At 48.3% G+C, this 13,161-nt stretch overlaps 1 pseudogene; it reads right to left on the bottom strand.

Moving 5' to 3' along the window:
* Nucleotides 1-377: 377 nt before the first annotated feature.
* The window catches only part of LOC132321603 (ATPase family AAA domain-containing protein 2-like), a 175,768-nt pseudogene continuing 162,984 nt past the window's right edge, over nt 378-13,161 (bottom strand).

The raw sequence follows: 13,161 nt of genomic DNA, 5'->3' as shown, positions 1-13,161 counted from the left end.
GCACAGAGCACTCCTTGTTCGTAAAGTCTGCCTCGCTGTCATGGCAGAAGACCTCATTCAATTTAACAAAGTACCTTCACATCCTCAGGTGGCAAAAATTAACAGACATAACTGACACATAATTAGGAATACCTGCAGAAAACGATTCACTAGGCATTGTCACATGTTTTCAACGGCCAATATGACCACTACAGCTTTTCCATGCTGGCCCTTCTGCTATTTATTTCAGTGCTCTGGAAGGCACTACGCACACGGTAGCTACCGAAAAGCTTTGCTCAGAGTTACCATACGGTTTCTAGTTAAACTCAGCAGCAGAAAGACAAACAGGGGAGAGGCCACGGTCCTGAGTGCAAAGGGAGCAGAGAACAACCCAAAAGCTATCGGGGGCAATCCTGGAAGCAGCGACAGGCCGTCTGGCAGACAAACACCGCGACCTCTGCATCGGGGTCCCGCAGATCAGCCCGCCACCCAAACCGCTTCATGAGCGCTATGCCAACGGCTCTTCCCATCGCCTGCACGGGGGAAGAACAGTCACAGGCAGTAAAAAGAGCAGAATTAACAAAACTACAGATCACAGCCTTGACTGCACAGTCCTTATAAATACCTGGGGAGAGAAAGAGTCTCTCTTTATCCCGAGGAGAACCATTCTTACAAAGACTAGAAGAGGTACAACAGGGCACAGCGAGTGAGCAAGGGGCAGAGCAAAGGAGACATCACAGGCACAGCCAAGCTCTCAGCACCCACGCACCCACCCACCCCACCAGCAGAGACCCAGGCACCCCTCTCATTACCAGCTCTGCAGAACCAAGATTGAATCGTGCAGGGGCTGAATTCTGCACAAGAATGCAGCAGCTCTAGAAAACCGGACCACCCCCGAGAGTCATTCCCAGGGACGGAGGACCAGCCCACCATGCCATCCTCCCCAGAAAGCACTTGGTCCAGAATTGGAGCTGTGGGACACCTGCCAGGCTTGAAAGACAGACATGAACATGACTCACTTTAATTCAGCTCAGAATAAAAGCCACAAGTTTACAAAGGAAACATCTCCTTGCTATTCATCAACCTGCCCTCAATCCTGCAAAGTCTCCGACACACGCCTGAACTTACAGCCGTGGGTAGTCCTCTTGACCCAGCGACAGCATGAGAGGGATGAGGAATACAGAGGCCAATTCACTTAAAAACTTTGAAGCTGGTCAAGCGGGGAGAGGGGGGGCAAGGTATTTCTACTTCTCGTTTAGAATCATGGTTAAATTTGATCCTCAAAGCTGAAGGCCGTCTGTGATCTCCCAAATACAATCCCAGCAGCACACAGGTGTCAATCTGTCTTACCTGAAATTCTTATTCCGACACCGACAGAGGATGTGACCTGAGCAGCTGAGGTTTACAAGAAGCCTGTGCGCTCAACAGTGAAGTGACACAGGATATATGTCTGGATCCACGTCGCCTGAAAGAAAATGACTCGCCGCTAAAAGGCACACAAGGGGTCCAGAACTGGACTTCAGTTTCAGGGGGGAGTGGGGTTTTTTTTGGGGGTGGTGGTGTTACACAAAGACGTACCTGTCCAGTGCCAGTGCCAGCAGAACACAAGCTGGCGAGATCTCTGTTTCAAACGTTTTTGAAGCCGTTTTCAGCACTAAACAAGCATTGCAAACACACGTGGGTGAAGGATCCTTCAGAACTGATGACTGCCAACTAGAACCGCAGCTGTCAGCAACTAAATGAAGTAAATCAGACATGAATTTCATACCTGGGACGTGAACTGGGGCTTCTGGCCCCCGCGCACCCACCCCGCGAGCAAACCCGAGGGGTGGCCCGAGGGAAGGAGGCAGGGCCCCCCTTCTCTCCAGCACCTCCAGCCGGGGCTTCTTCCGCAGCCGCTCCCCAGCCCCGCGTCTGCTCCGCCCGCCCGCCCGCCCCGCTCCGTGCCGGAGAAGACCTTTCCCAGGCGCCGTCCACCCGGGGAAGAAGCGGAGCCGAACCCCCGCGGGAAGGCGTTCCGGGCGAGCGCTGCCCGCAGCCCCGCAGCCCCTCAGGCCCGCTCGCCCCGGGCAGGGCGGAGGGCAGCGCAGCCCTCGGCTCAGCTCCCCGCGGGGGGCGAGGGGACGCGGCCCGGCCGAGCGGCAGATGTCCCTGCCCGCGGCAGGGGCGGCCCGGACGGCCCTGAGGGGTCCCTTCCGACCCAGGCCCGGGCCCGGGCCAGGCCCGTGGGGCCCCGCGCGGGCGGCGGCACAGCCCACGCCGCGGCCGCGCCGGGGAGCGAAGCGAACGAGGCCGCGTTCCCCGCCGCTCCGCTCCGCTCCGCTCCGGGCCGGGCCGGGCCGGAGAAGACCTTTCCCAGACGCCGTCCACCCGGGGAAGAAGTGGAGCCGAACCCCGGCGGGAAGGCGCCGGCCCCCCCCTCACCTCCGCGGCGCCGAGCCGCGCCCGCCCCTCCCGCGCCAGGGAGGGCTCCGGCAGCGCCCCGCCGCCCTCAGCGCGGGCCGGGGGGCCCGGCGGGACCGGCCCTCCGCGGCGGGGCCCCTCCTCGGGGGCGGCTCTCCCGCGGCGAGCCCGCCCCGGGAGCGGGCCGGCGGGGCAGGGCGCCGGCCCCCGCCGCCGCCTCGTCGGGGCCGGCGGGAGTCGCTCGGGAGCGCCCGGCCTGCGGGAGGGCAGTCTGCGGACCCCCCCGCGAGGGGTTCCGCGGCCCGGGGGGAAGCGCCGGGAGGGCAGCCGGCAGCCGGCAGCTCCCCCCCGCCGCCCCCCCGGGTCTGCAGCGCCGGGGGCCGAGCGCGGAGCGCAGACGGGGCGAGCGGGCGCCCGCGCTGCCGCCTCCCGCGGGGCCCTGCCGGGGTTTCCCCGGGGACGACCGGCGGCTCGAGAGGCGAAGGAGCAGCCGCCCGTACAGCGGGAGGGAAAGCACCGTCCCTGGGGCCAGACCCAGCCCTGCCGCGGCGGCAGAGCTTGGCGAGGGGCGAATCCGGTCCCTTGGCCGGGAGGGGAGTGGGGCGGGAAGGTGCGCGCTGGGTCACCCCTCCTCCCCTGTCTTTAATGCACAGCTTTCACTCCCTTCCCCGTACCCAGCTCCGCCGGAGCTTCACCAGAGGTTTCTTCTTTGCAGGAAGAACCCGCAGCACAAGCTAGAACACCAGCGCCGTGCACCTCCAGGTAAGCCGAGTTGTTTCATACAGCTCAAAGGTGGGGGGGGAAAGCCAACCCCAACCCAGCAATGGATCGGAAAAATGGGAATGAAATGCTTTCAGCTACTGTAAGTGAAGAGCACTGTATTTGCAGCTTGCTGCGTCTTACGCTGCGCTCTCGCGAATTAAAGATGGTATAGTGTGGTATTACCGGATCTCTGTATTCTGCTTCCCCCCCTTCAGAGCTGGAGTCTCACAGTGAAAACAGGGAATATATTCAGGAGTTACTGAAGTGTTTCTCAGCATTTCCAATGGACACTTTGCCTTTTTTGGTGCTTTTTCTTGATGATTGGAGTTGGAGACTTTTTCCGCTTGAAATCCCAATGCAATAAACAATTGAGAGCGGAGCAGAGCCGTCATGGCAATTTAATGTGTTTAATGTGTTTTACTGCAAACAATCGGGATTATGACATTTTTAAGGAGAAATTGCACCCCGGCTGTTACTGAAATTCGTAACCAAGAAAACTCTCCAAACCAAATGATAGTTTAGAAAGCCGACACTGGTTTATTGCAGCGCCGGGTGCATGGGGGATTTCTCCCACACCGGATTAAAATCATGACAGGTATTTAAAACAGTTGACAAAGTTAGTTATGCTTACTGGCTCTACCCCTTAATTAACTCTTGGTTAATACCTTTCTTACTTCATCTTATAGTTCTCTTTTAATTCACCACGCATGCTCAGAGAGTAGGGGTCTTAACTGGGTTGGGGGCTTTTCTAGCTAGGAGGTGTGTTCTTTAGCATTATCATGAGGTTATAGCGAGACAGGTTAACTCTAGGGCACTATTTTGGCATTCCATTCTATTTTTCTAAGATTCGTCCTTGCGTTAATCATTATTGCTAGTTAGTAGAGAGTTAGTGAAGACATTCTTTCTCTCTAATATGTCTAAGAGCCAGGTGCATTTGTTATGAAGTATCTTCTTTACGTTCTTCTAACTCTTCTTACTTGTTCTTAACACTTGTTTTTGACCTTGTTTTTCAAGATGTTCTGTAACATTTCCCCCCTTTGAAACGTACGGATATATTTTATAATGTCCAGAAGTCTGAATCCTTCTTACTTGGATTTCAGCAACTAAACAGAAGGTGATTAACCTTGTCACACATTCTCAAACCTATCCCGTCCTCTTACAACCTGGAAAAAGAAATAGAATATAAAATATTTCAACTCTAACCTGATTATGCACGCAATAATACTATTAATATCATAATACTATCAATATTATTAATAATAATTTCTAAGAGCCTTACTGAAGCAATTGTGTGGAGAAATCAGTTATCTTATGCATAGTCGATACCAAATCTTCTCAGTGGTTTAGATAGTAGTTCAGTCTGAAGTTCTGGTATTATCATTATATCAGTTCAGCGATGCAGTTAGGGTCATTAATTGCTCGTATGTGATCACGGTTTAGGCTTGGCAACTTTGGTTTTTTTCTTAATTCTTTGGTATCAGTCCCCCCTTTTGAAGTAGTTAGATTTTTACTACTTCCATATGTTTCTTTCAGTGGTTCTTTTAGTACAGCCTATGCAGATTCCTAGAATAATCACAATCACAACCACATGAATTACTCCCTCCAACAATGTAGCTCACCATCCTTTTAGAGACCACCCACCTAATTCTTGGAGAATTTTGATAAACCAATTATTTTCCGCTGCCTCTTTTATCACTTTATTGTCTTTTCCTACTTTTCTCGTTTTGTCTAATTGTTCTTGCAGGTTTTCAGTGATATTTGGGATGTGGATACAGCAGTGTTCTTTGTCTAACGTAAGATATCCACACACTCCTTGTTCTTTGACTAATAGCAAGTCTAAGGCCAGCCTATTTTGTAATGTCATTTTAGTGTTAGCTTGGATTTGTTTGTTGATCATTTGGAATCCTTTCTGAGTGGTTCTTGCTAAGGCTTCCACCTGCCAAGTCAGATTTTCTATTAACATTCGATTTTCTAAAGCCCTGGTAATGGGAAACTTTGGAGTGCCCACTCAAATTGTACTGCTGCAGAAGGCTCCGTCCAAGTATCGGGGTCCTCTTCTGTCTCGGTATCTCTTTTAATTTGTCCCCAATATTGAGCTTTGATTGGATTCTTTTTCCATATAGGACATAAGGTCAGTAATCCTAAAATTACTTGTCTAGTTATTGTACTAAGTCGTAGTCAGGTAGTCCAATATCCATCTGATGTTACCCAGGTCGTGTAGCCTGGGGATGGAACGTCTTGTTTACAATCATTAGTTGAAAAATTTTGGTTTTTACAACGTTCTATCATTGTCAAGGTAGAATTTAGGATTGATATTTCACTATAATTTAGAACATTGGGGCACATCCAATTGGTTCGGCTAACATAAGTAGCCTTCGTTCCCCAATTAAAGCACCAGTCCACATTCCCTTTATGTTTCCAATGTCCTTCCAAAGGTCTAGTCCAAATTTTGAGTTCTGTTCTAAGGTTAGTACATTCTGGAGCGGTGGTTACGTTAGGTACTGTATTATTAGTGGCACAGAGTTTCAGTCATCCTGCAGCCTGTCCGCCAGAGGCTGCCAATGCTATTTGCAGAAAATGGCCATCTAAGGGGTGTGATCCCTTGGGACGTTGTTTTTCCGAGCCTCTCCCAAATACTGTTCTGTTGTCCCCTCATCTCCAAAAAGTAGCATCTTGTAACACATCGCTTCCTCTCTGTCTACATTTCTTGTCTTTGTCTAAATAATAAGAGACACTGGCCTGCTTAAAGGCTCCTGTGATGTTGTCATATTCCTCTAGTAAAGATAAATTTACCGGTATAGTGCCCCATGGGATGGGCTGACTGGCCAAGTGAGGGATTGGGATGCATGCTGTAACACTGGTAAGATTATGCATTTTACCAAACCCTTGTATCAAAGTTAGCATTAGGTTTTCATCCAAATCTGTATTGACCTCTCCATCTGTATTGACTTCCGCACTTCCTGACATGGCTGCAAGAGCTATAATCCAGAACTTCATGATTCCTGTGTTAATTGTAAACGTAAAGGTCTCTCTTGTTTGACAGACTACTGTGGTGACGCGACTGGCTTGATCCTGCTGTGCTGTGTCCACGGAGCAACTCCCTCAAGCTTGACAGCAGTATGGGTGGTGAGTAAAACTTGAAGAGGTCCTTTCCACTTCTCTTTCAACGGCTCGTCTGACCATGTCCTCAGATACACCCCCTCCCCTGGTTGGTAGTGATGCACAGGCACGTCCAAAGATAGTGGCGTGCTCACAGTGATGCACCTGTGGAGAGAGGACAGAACCTTTCCCAGAGAGATAACATATTCTTTTAGGTAATGTCTTCCTGCAATTTCAGGATTAACTCCTGTTTCAGTCATCTGATAAGGTTTACCGTATGTGGTCTCAAAAGGACTAACCTTTTCTTTGGTTCTAGGCTGGATGCGTATCCGTAGCAAAGCTAAGGGGAAAGCATCCAGCCATTTCATCTGAGCCTCCTGGCAAATTTTACTTCTCTGTCTTTTTAGGTTTTGATTCATTCTTTCTACTTTTCCACTTGCTTGAGGTCTCCATGGGGTATGGAGAGCCCATTTTACCCCTAATGCTTTAGTCAAACTTTGAACAGCTTCTGCTATGAAGTGTGGGCCCCTATCTGAAGATCGTCCTATGGGTACCCGAAATCTTGGTATTATTTCCTTCAGTAGCACTTTTGCTACTTCTTTTGCCTTGTTGGTGCAACAAGGGAAAGCTTCTGGCCAACCTGAGAAAGTGTCTAACATTACTAAAAGATACCGGTACCCATTTTGCCGCGGTAATTCGGAAAAATCTATTTGCCAGTAGTCTCCTGGACTGTTTCCTCGCTTTGTCACCCTTGGTAAATGTCTTCAGGGTAGGTGAGGATTATTCTTCAGGCATAACTCACATTTCTTCACTATGCTCTTAATTATTGCAGTCATTCGAACACTTAGCACTTGTGTTTTTAGTGCTTCCAGCATGGTTTCTATTCCCCAGTGAGTTTCTTGGTGTTGTCTATTGGCTATTTCACGCACGATTTCTTGTGTAACTATTACTTGGTGCGAAGGGTTCACCCACCATCCTTCTTGATTTTTGTTTGCTTTCAGTAGGTTAGCCAATTGATTGTCTTCTGGTGTATATTGCGGACTCTTAGGTCCCAACCTCTGAACCTTTTCTGGCCAAACTAGCAATATTTGACCTTCAGCTGCTTCTCTCGCAGCTCTGTCTGCCTTGCGGTCCCCTACATGCGTTGGGCTATTTCCAGTTTGATGTGCCTTGCAATGCATAATTGCCACTAATCGGGGTAGATTAATTGCTTGTAATAGTTGTTGGATCCTTGGCCTGTATTTGACTGGGGATCCCTGCGATGTTAGAAGTCCTCTTTCTTTCCAAATGGCTCCGTGAGCGTGGACCGCTCCGAAGGCAAATTTTGAATCTGTCCATATATTAACAGTTTTACCTTTTGACAGTTCTAATGCTCTCAGTAAGGCTATGAGTTCTGCTTTCTGGGCTGAAGTGTTAGATGGCAGAGCTTTGGCCTCAATGACTTCCTTACCACTTATTACTGCATAACCTGATTTTCGTGTTCCATTCCGCATAAAGCTGCTACCATCTACGAACGGGTCCCAGTCCGCATTTTCTATTGGTAGGTCTTTCAGGTCTGGTCTGCTGGAGTACGTCTGTTCTACCGTTTGCAGACAGTCGTGTGCTAATTCTTCTCCAGCAGGATCAGTAGTTAGGAAGGTCGCTGGATTCAGGATCGTGGTTACTTTCAGCTCCACATCGTCTTGTTCCAGAAGAACGGCTTGATATTTCAGCATCCGGCTTGGTGACAACCAGTGTCCTCCTTTTTGTTCCAGCACTGCTGTAACTGCATGGGGTACCAATACAGTTAATTTTTGCCCGAGCGTCAATTTTCAGGCCTCTTGGATCAGTAATACTGTAGCCGCCGCTGCTCGGAGACATGCTGGCCATCCTTTGCTAACATTGTCTAGTTGTTTTGAAAAATCTCCCACGGATCTTCTCCATGATCCCAGCTTCTGGGCCAGTACCCCTGAGGCAATATGCAGTCTTTCATGCACAGATAATTCAAATGGTTTTTCCAAATTCGGAAGGCCTAGGGCTGGAGCATTCATTAAGGCCTGTTTCAATTTTGTGAATGCTTCTCTGCACTCCTGAGTCCAGACAAGGAGATTTCCTCCCCTAGTACAGCTTCCTATAGGGGTTTGGGAGTGAGTCCAAAATTTATTATCCACAGGCGACACCATGCGTCCATTCCGGGAAATGCTCTGAGCTCTTGTTTCGATGTAGGTTCGGGAATCTGGCAAACAGCCTCTTTTCTTTCAATTCCAAGACTACGCTGGCCCTGGGAAATTGTGTACCCCAAATAGATTACCTCCTGTTGGGCGATCTGTGCCTTTTTCCGGGATACTTTGTACCCTGCCAACCCTAAAAAGTTTAGGAGACCTATGGTAATTTGTATGGAATCTTCCTTGTTACTTGCTGCTAGCAGTGTGTCATCTCCATATTGCAGTAAGGTGATCTTTTTATGCATCTTTTGCCAGTCTTCTAATTCTTTGGCTAATTGATTTCCAAGGATCGTAGGACTATTCTTAAATCCTTGTGGTAATACTGTCCAGCACAAGTGAGTTTTTCTACCAGTCTTAGGGCTTTCCTACTCAAAAGCGAACGGTTCCTGACTCTCAGATGCTAACGGAAGGGGTGTTGTATTCTGACTGACATTCTGTTAGTAATCCAAAATTTACAAATTGTTCTATTAATGGTTCTAAGCCTTTTCTTGCTTCTAATTTAATTGGATACTGTTTTTGTCTTACCGGTCTGGCGCCTGGTTTCAACTGAACGATTACTGGTTCTGCCGCTCGGGATCGTCCTGGTGTTCCTGAAGGCCATACTAGAGGGGTTACAGCATTTTCAGCTTCTTCTGGTATTTCCTGTAACTCGGCTTCCTTCTGTAACATAAAAAGTTGAGGGTCCAAAGCTTTATTTTCAGGAATATGGATTTGGATTTTTCCTTTTGAAAAAGTAATTTGTGCATTCAATTTAGTTAATATGTCTCGTCCTAATAGCGGCACAGGGCAATTAGGAATATAAAGAAATTCATGGGTTAACACGCTTTTGCCAATTCCAAACTTCAAAGGCCGGAAAAATGGCCTATTTTCTTTCCGCCCTGTGGCACCAATAATTGATGTGCTTTGATTACTCAAATTAGCCTTGCCTGTATTCAATACTGAGTAAGTGGCCCCCATACCTACTAAAAATTGTACTTCTTCATTCCTCAACTTTACTATAACCAGGGGTTCTGTTGGGGAGGGTTTCTGAATCTTCCCCCGGTCTCCCTCAGTCTGACTCTAATGTCATCATGTTAACAGCCTGACTTGGCATTTCCTCCAGGCCTTGTCCTCCTAACTGTGGACGCTCCCTTTTCCAGTGTCCTTTCTGCTTACAGAAAGCACACTGATCTTTCTCCAAGGATATTCCGGCCCTTTGTGCTTTACAGGGAAATCTTCTCCCCTTCTTAAATCTGTTATCACATATTTAAGAATTATCATTAAAATCCACATTCATCACACAATCTTTACAAACTTCACTCACAGCAACAAAAAGAATTCCCCACGCCAAAATCAAACCCACAATTACAACAACAGAAATCCACATTCATCCCACTCTCTAACATTGTCCAGTCCATGCTTTGCCCATTACCTCTCCCAATTGCTATCCTTATCTCAAATTCCTCCTCCTGTTGCTCTTCTTCCCATTTCTCTTTATATTTCTTGCGTCGCCTGCCGATGCTACATGCTGAACAACAACGCTTAGGTGTTTTCTTATTTTCTGCCTCTAGCGCCAATACAGCACTTTCACCTTCCATCAAGCCACGCTCCCTACGTATATCATAATTATCCCGCAACGCAAAGAACAAATTCACATATGGTATCTCATGCCATTTTCCTTCGCATCTACAGAACAGCATTAATTGCAACACAGTATTGTAGCTTATACTTCTTAGGCCATTTCTCCTGATCATCCAGAGTATACAAGGGCCACCAATGACTGCAATATTCTACCAGCTTTTTCCGAGCAAGGGATCACCCCCCAACTTGCTCCAGTGGTTTAGTATACACCCTAGAGGAGAGCGCTTAAGAATTCCCCCTTCAGTAGACTGTCCATCTCCCACTGTATAAAATTACCACGTAGGTGTGCCCAAGCCAAACCAAAATCCAGACTCCGGGCGTCCCCGTAGTAGTGTACGGATTACACAGTCGTGCACTGCCAATACCAATAGCTCAACAACGCGTACTTAATTCAGATATGACTTCCTTGCAGGCAACCAATATCAATACCAATCCCAATACTAATGCCAATACCAATGATGTCATTAGTCTCCCAGAGAGCTGTCGCAGAAACTCACCCGACCAGGGAATCGGAGGGCCTCCCCGAAAATACTCCGGTGCGTGCTGGAAAATCGTAGCGAAGAAAACTCTCCAAACCAAATGATAGTTTAGAAAGCCGACCTTGGTTTATTGCAGTGCCTAACATGCACACCGGCTTAAAACCATGGCAGGTATTTAAAACAGTTAACAAAGTTAGTTACGCCTACTGGTGCTACCCCTAAATTAACTATTGGTTAGTACCTTTCTTACTTCATCTTAAAGATACAGTTCTCTTTTAATTCAATACGCATGCTGAGAGTAGGGGGCTTATTTGGGTTGGGGGTGTTTTCTAGCTAGGAGGTGTGGTTTTCACATTACAATGAGATTATAATGAGGCAGGTTAACTTTAGGGCACTGTTTTGGCAGTCCATTCTATTTTTCTAAGATTCGTCCTTGCATTAATCGTTATTGCTAGTTAGTGGAGAGTTAGTGGAGACAGTTTTTATCTTTAATATGTCTAAGTGCCAGGTGCGTTTGTTATGAAGTATCTTCTTTCCATTCTTTTTCACTTGTTTGTGACCTTGTGTTTTGAGATGTTCTGTAACACTGTGGCAGTACCTTGCTGCCTGAACTTCATCCAGAGCCTGCCCATCTTCTTGTGCATTGTCTCCAGGCAATCCCAGCCTCAGTTACTGCCCTGCTAACCTCTATGTCAGACATTCCCCTTGAAATGGGATTACCTTCTTGAGGCTTGTAAATTTTCTTCTGCATTTACAGAAGGAGAGCTGGCTGGATTAAATGGTTTCATAGTATTAAGGAAAAGGAAAACCTAGGAAGCATTACACTTGTTGGGGCCAAGGACTTTGTTTTAAAAAGCAGTGGGGAAAAAACCATTTACTCTTTTTGGGTTTCATGGCTGTACGGCTAATGTCAGGGTCTCCAAAATGTAGGCATTTGAAATCTTGTCTTGATTCAGAGCAGGAGTTGAGAAACAGTTCAGGGTTTGGAAGTGAGATGTAAACTAAGCAAAAAGTGAGGAAACAAAACAGATTCCCAGCATGGGAATAAAAAGGGAGAAAGGAAACCCAGGGCTGTGCCTTGAGGTCTGTGCTAGCAGAAGGATCAATGTTCTCCCCTGCAATGGGGGATTGCATTGCTCAGAGGAAGTCAGGGGGAAACATGGCTGAAAGGGGCCAACTCTATTGTCCTTCTTTTTTCAGAAGAAGACAAGTATGAACGCTGCTTGGACAAAGAGGATTATGGGCTGCCTGTTTGGGACTTCATGATTGGCACTTCATGAGGTTGCAGTTAGGTAAGTGATCTCACTGCAGTTATTCAGGAGGAAAAGTTTTGATAGCATCTAAAATGAATGAGTGTTGCAGTCGTATTCCTTTCTTTAACCGAGTGCTGGAGTTTTTCCTTTATGGGTTGAAGTGGGGGTAGTGGATGCTCCCATCTGCATCCCTGTGGTGGTGTAAGCTGTCTGCACCAGCACTTCCCTGCTCTCCCTGGATCCTCATTGCAGCTCTGGTCGTTGCCTTTGCTGTGGCTCTGTCCTCTGCAAGACACCAGACGTGTCCAGTTATTCTGTGGGTTTGGTCTGGTGAGTGCAGCACTGGTGACAGGAAAGCTATGTTTCTGATGTGCCTGTTTCAACCCCCCGCCCAGGGGCTCTGGTGTTGGTGTTCAGAAGCTAGACAGTGCCTGTGCTGTCAGGTCTCATCTCAGAGCCTGCAGCAGGGCTTTTGGGGATGCTGGCTGATAGTGCTCTGTGTCCCTCTAGCACTGCAGCAAAGGAGAGGTTACTAATGCAACATGGCTGCCTGTTGCCCTTGGCTGTATGCTCATTTGTTTCTGCAGGAAGGTAAGAGCTATGTAAACACCACTTCTCAGGGGATGGGGGGAAGGATTTGGAGCCCTGTAGAGCAGCTCCCTGCATGGCTTAACTGTTACCTGTGCCTCTAAGGAGACCAGGGCCAAGAGCCTGCTTTGGTCAGACCCTGCTAGGGTGGAGAAGGGTGGCTTGTCTGAAGTGCTGAGGTGGGTGGCTTGCTTCTGCGCTGGGCTGTGTGCAAGTGTGATCCTCCCCTCTCCGTTTCCTTGGGACTAGCTGCAGTCTGTGCTGCTTGAAACGTGTCCTTTGAGCCAGAAACACAGGCAGCCAACTGAGAGCCACGTGTGAATCGGGAATAGTGGCTCCAAGCTGAACCTAATGGTGAGAGTTGGATATTGTGAAGGAAAACAGAGGCGAGCTCATGGGGCAGAGAGGGTGTTGGCAAGGGAAGAGGGCCTTGTTGGTCCCTGTGGGGTTGTATGTACAGCCCCAGGAATGGAGAAGGAGCAGCGATGTAAACCCTGTAGCTCCTCTGAGTTCATGGTCCTGAGCTACCGTGGTGGTGTGAATTTCAGCTTCTGGGCTCTCTTTTTGAAAGTGTGGGTCTCCCCTGGGGAAGATGGCTGATGCTTCATTTTGTGGCTAGCTTGCAAGTGTTCTGGAACTGATAAGCCCTGTCCTGAGGAAGAAGCCTGGAAGAGACGTGGTCTTCCCTATCTCAGCTACACCTGTGCATCTGGAAGCAAGCTCTGTGAGAGGGATGGTCTGTCTTATGACTTTTCCACCTGCAAGCATGGTGAA

Source organism: Gavia stellata, unplaced genomic scaffold (assembly GCF_030936135.1).
Source record: "Gavia stellata isolate bGavSte3 unplaced genomic scaffold, bGavSte3.hap2 HAP2_SCAFFOLD_52, whole genome shotgun sequence".
Taxonomy (NCBI): domain Eukaryota; kingdom Metazoa; phylum Chordata; class Aves; order Gaviiformes; family Gaviidae; genus Gavia; species Gavia stellata.
The sequence above is the reverse complement of the archived record's forward strand: the minus strand, read 5'-3'. Positions and strand labels throughout refer to the sequence as shown.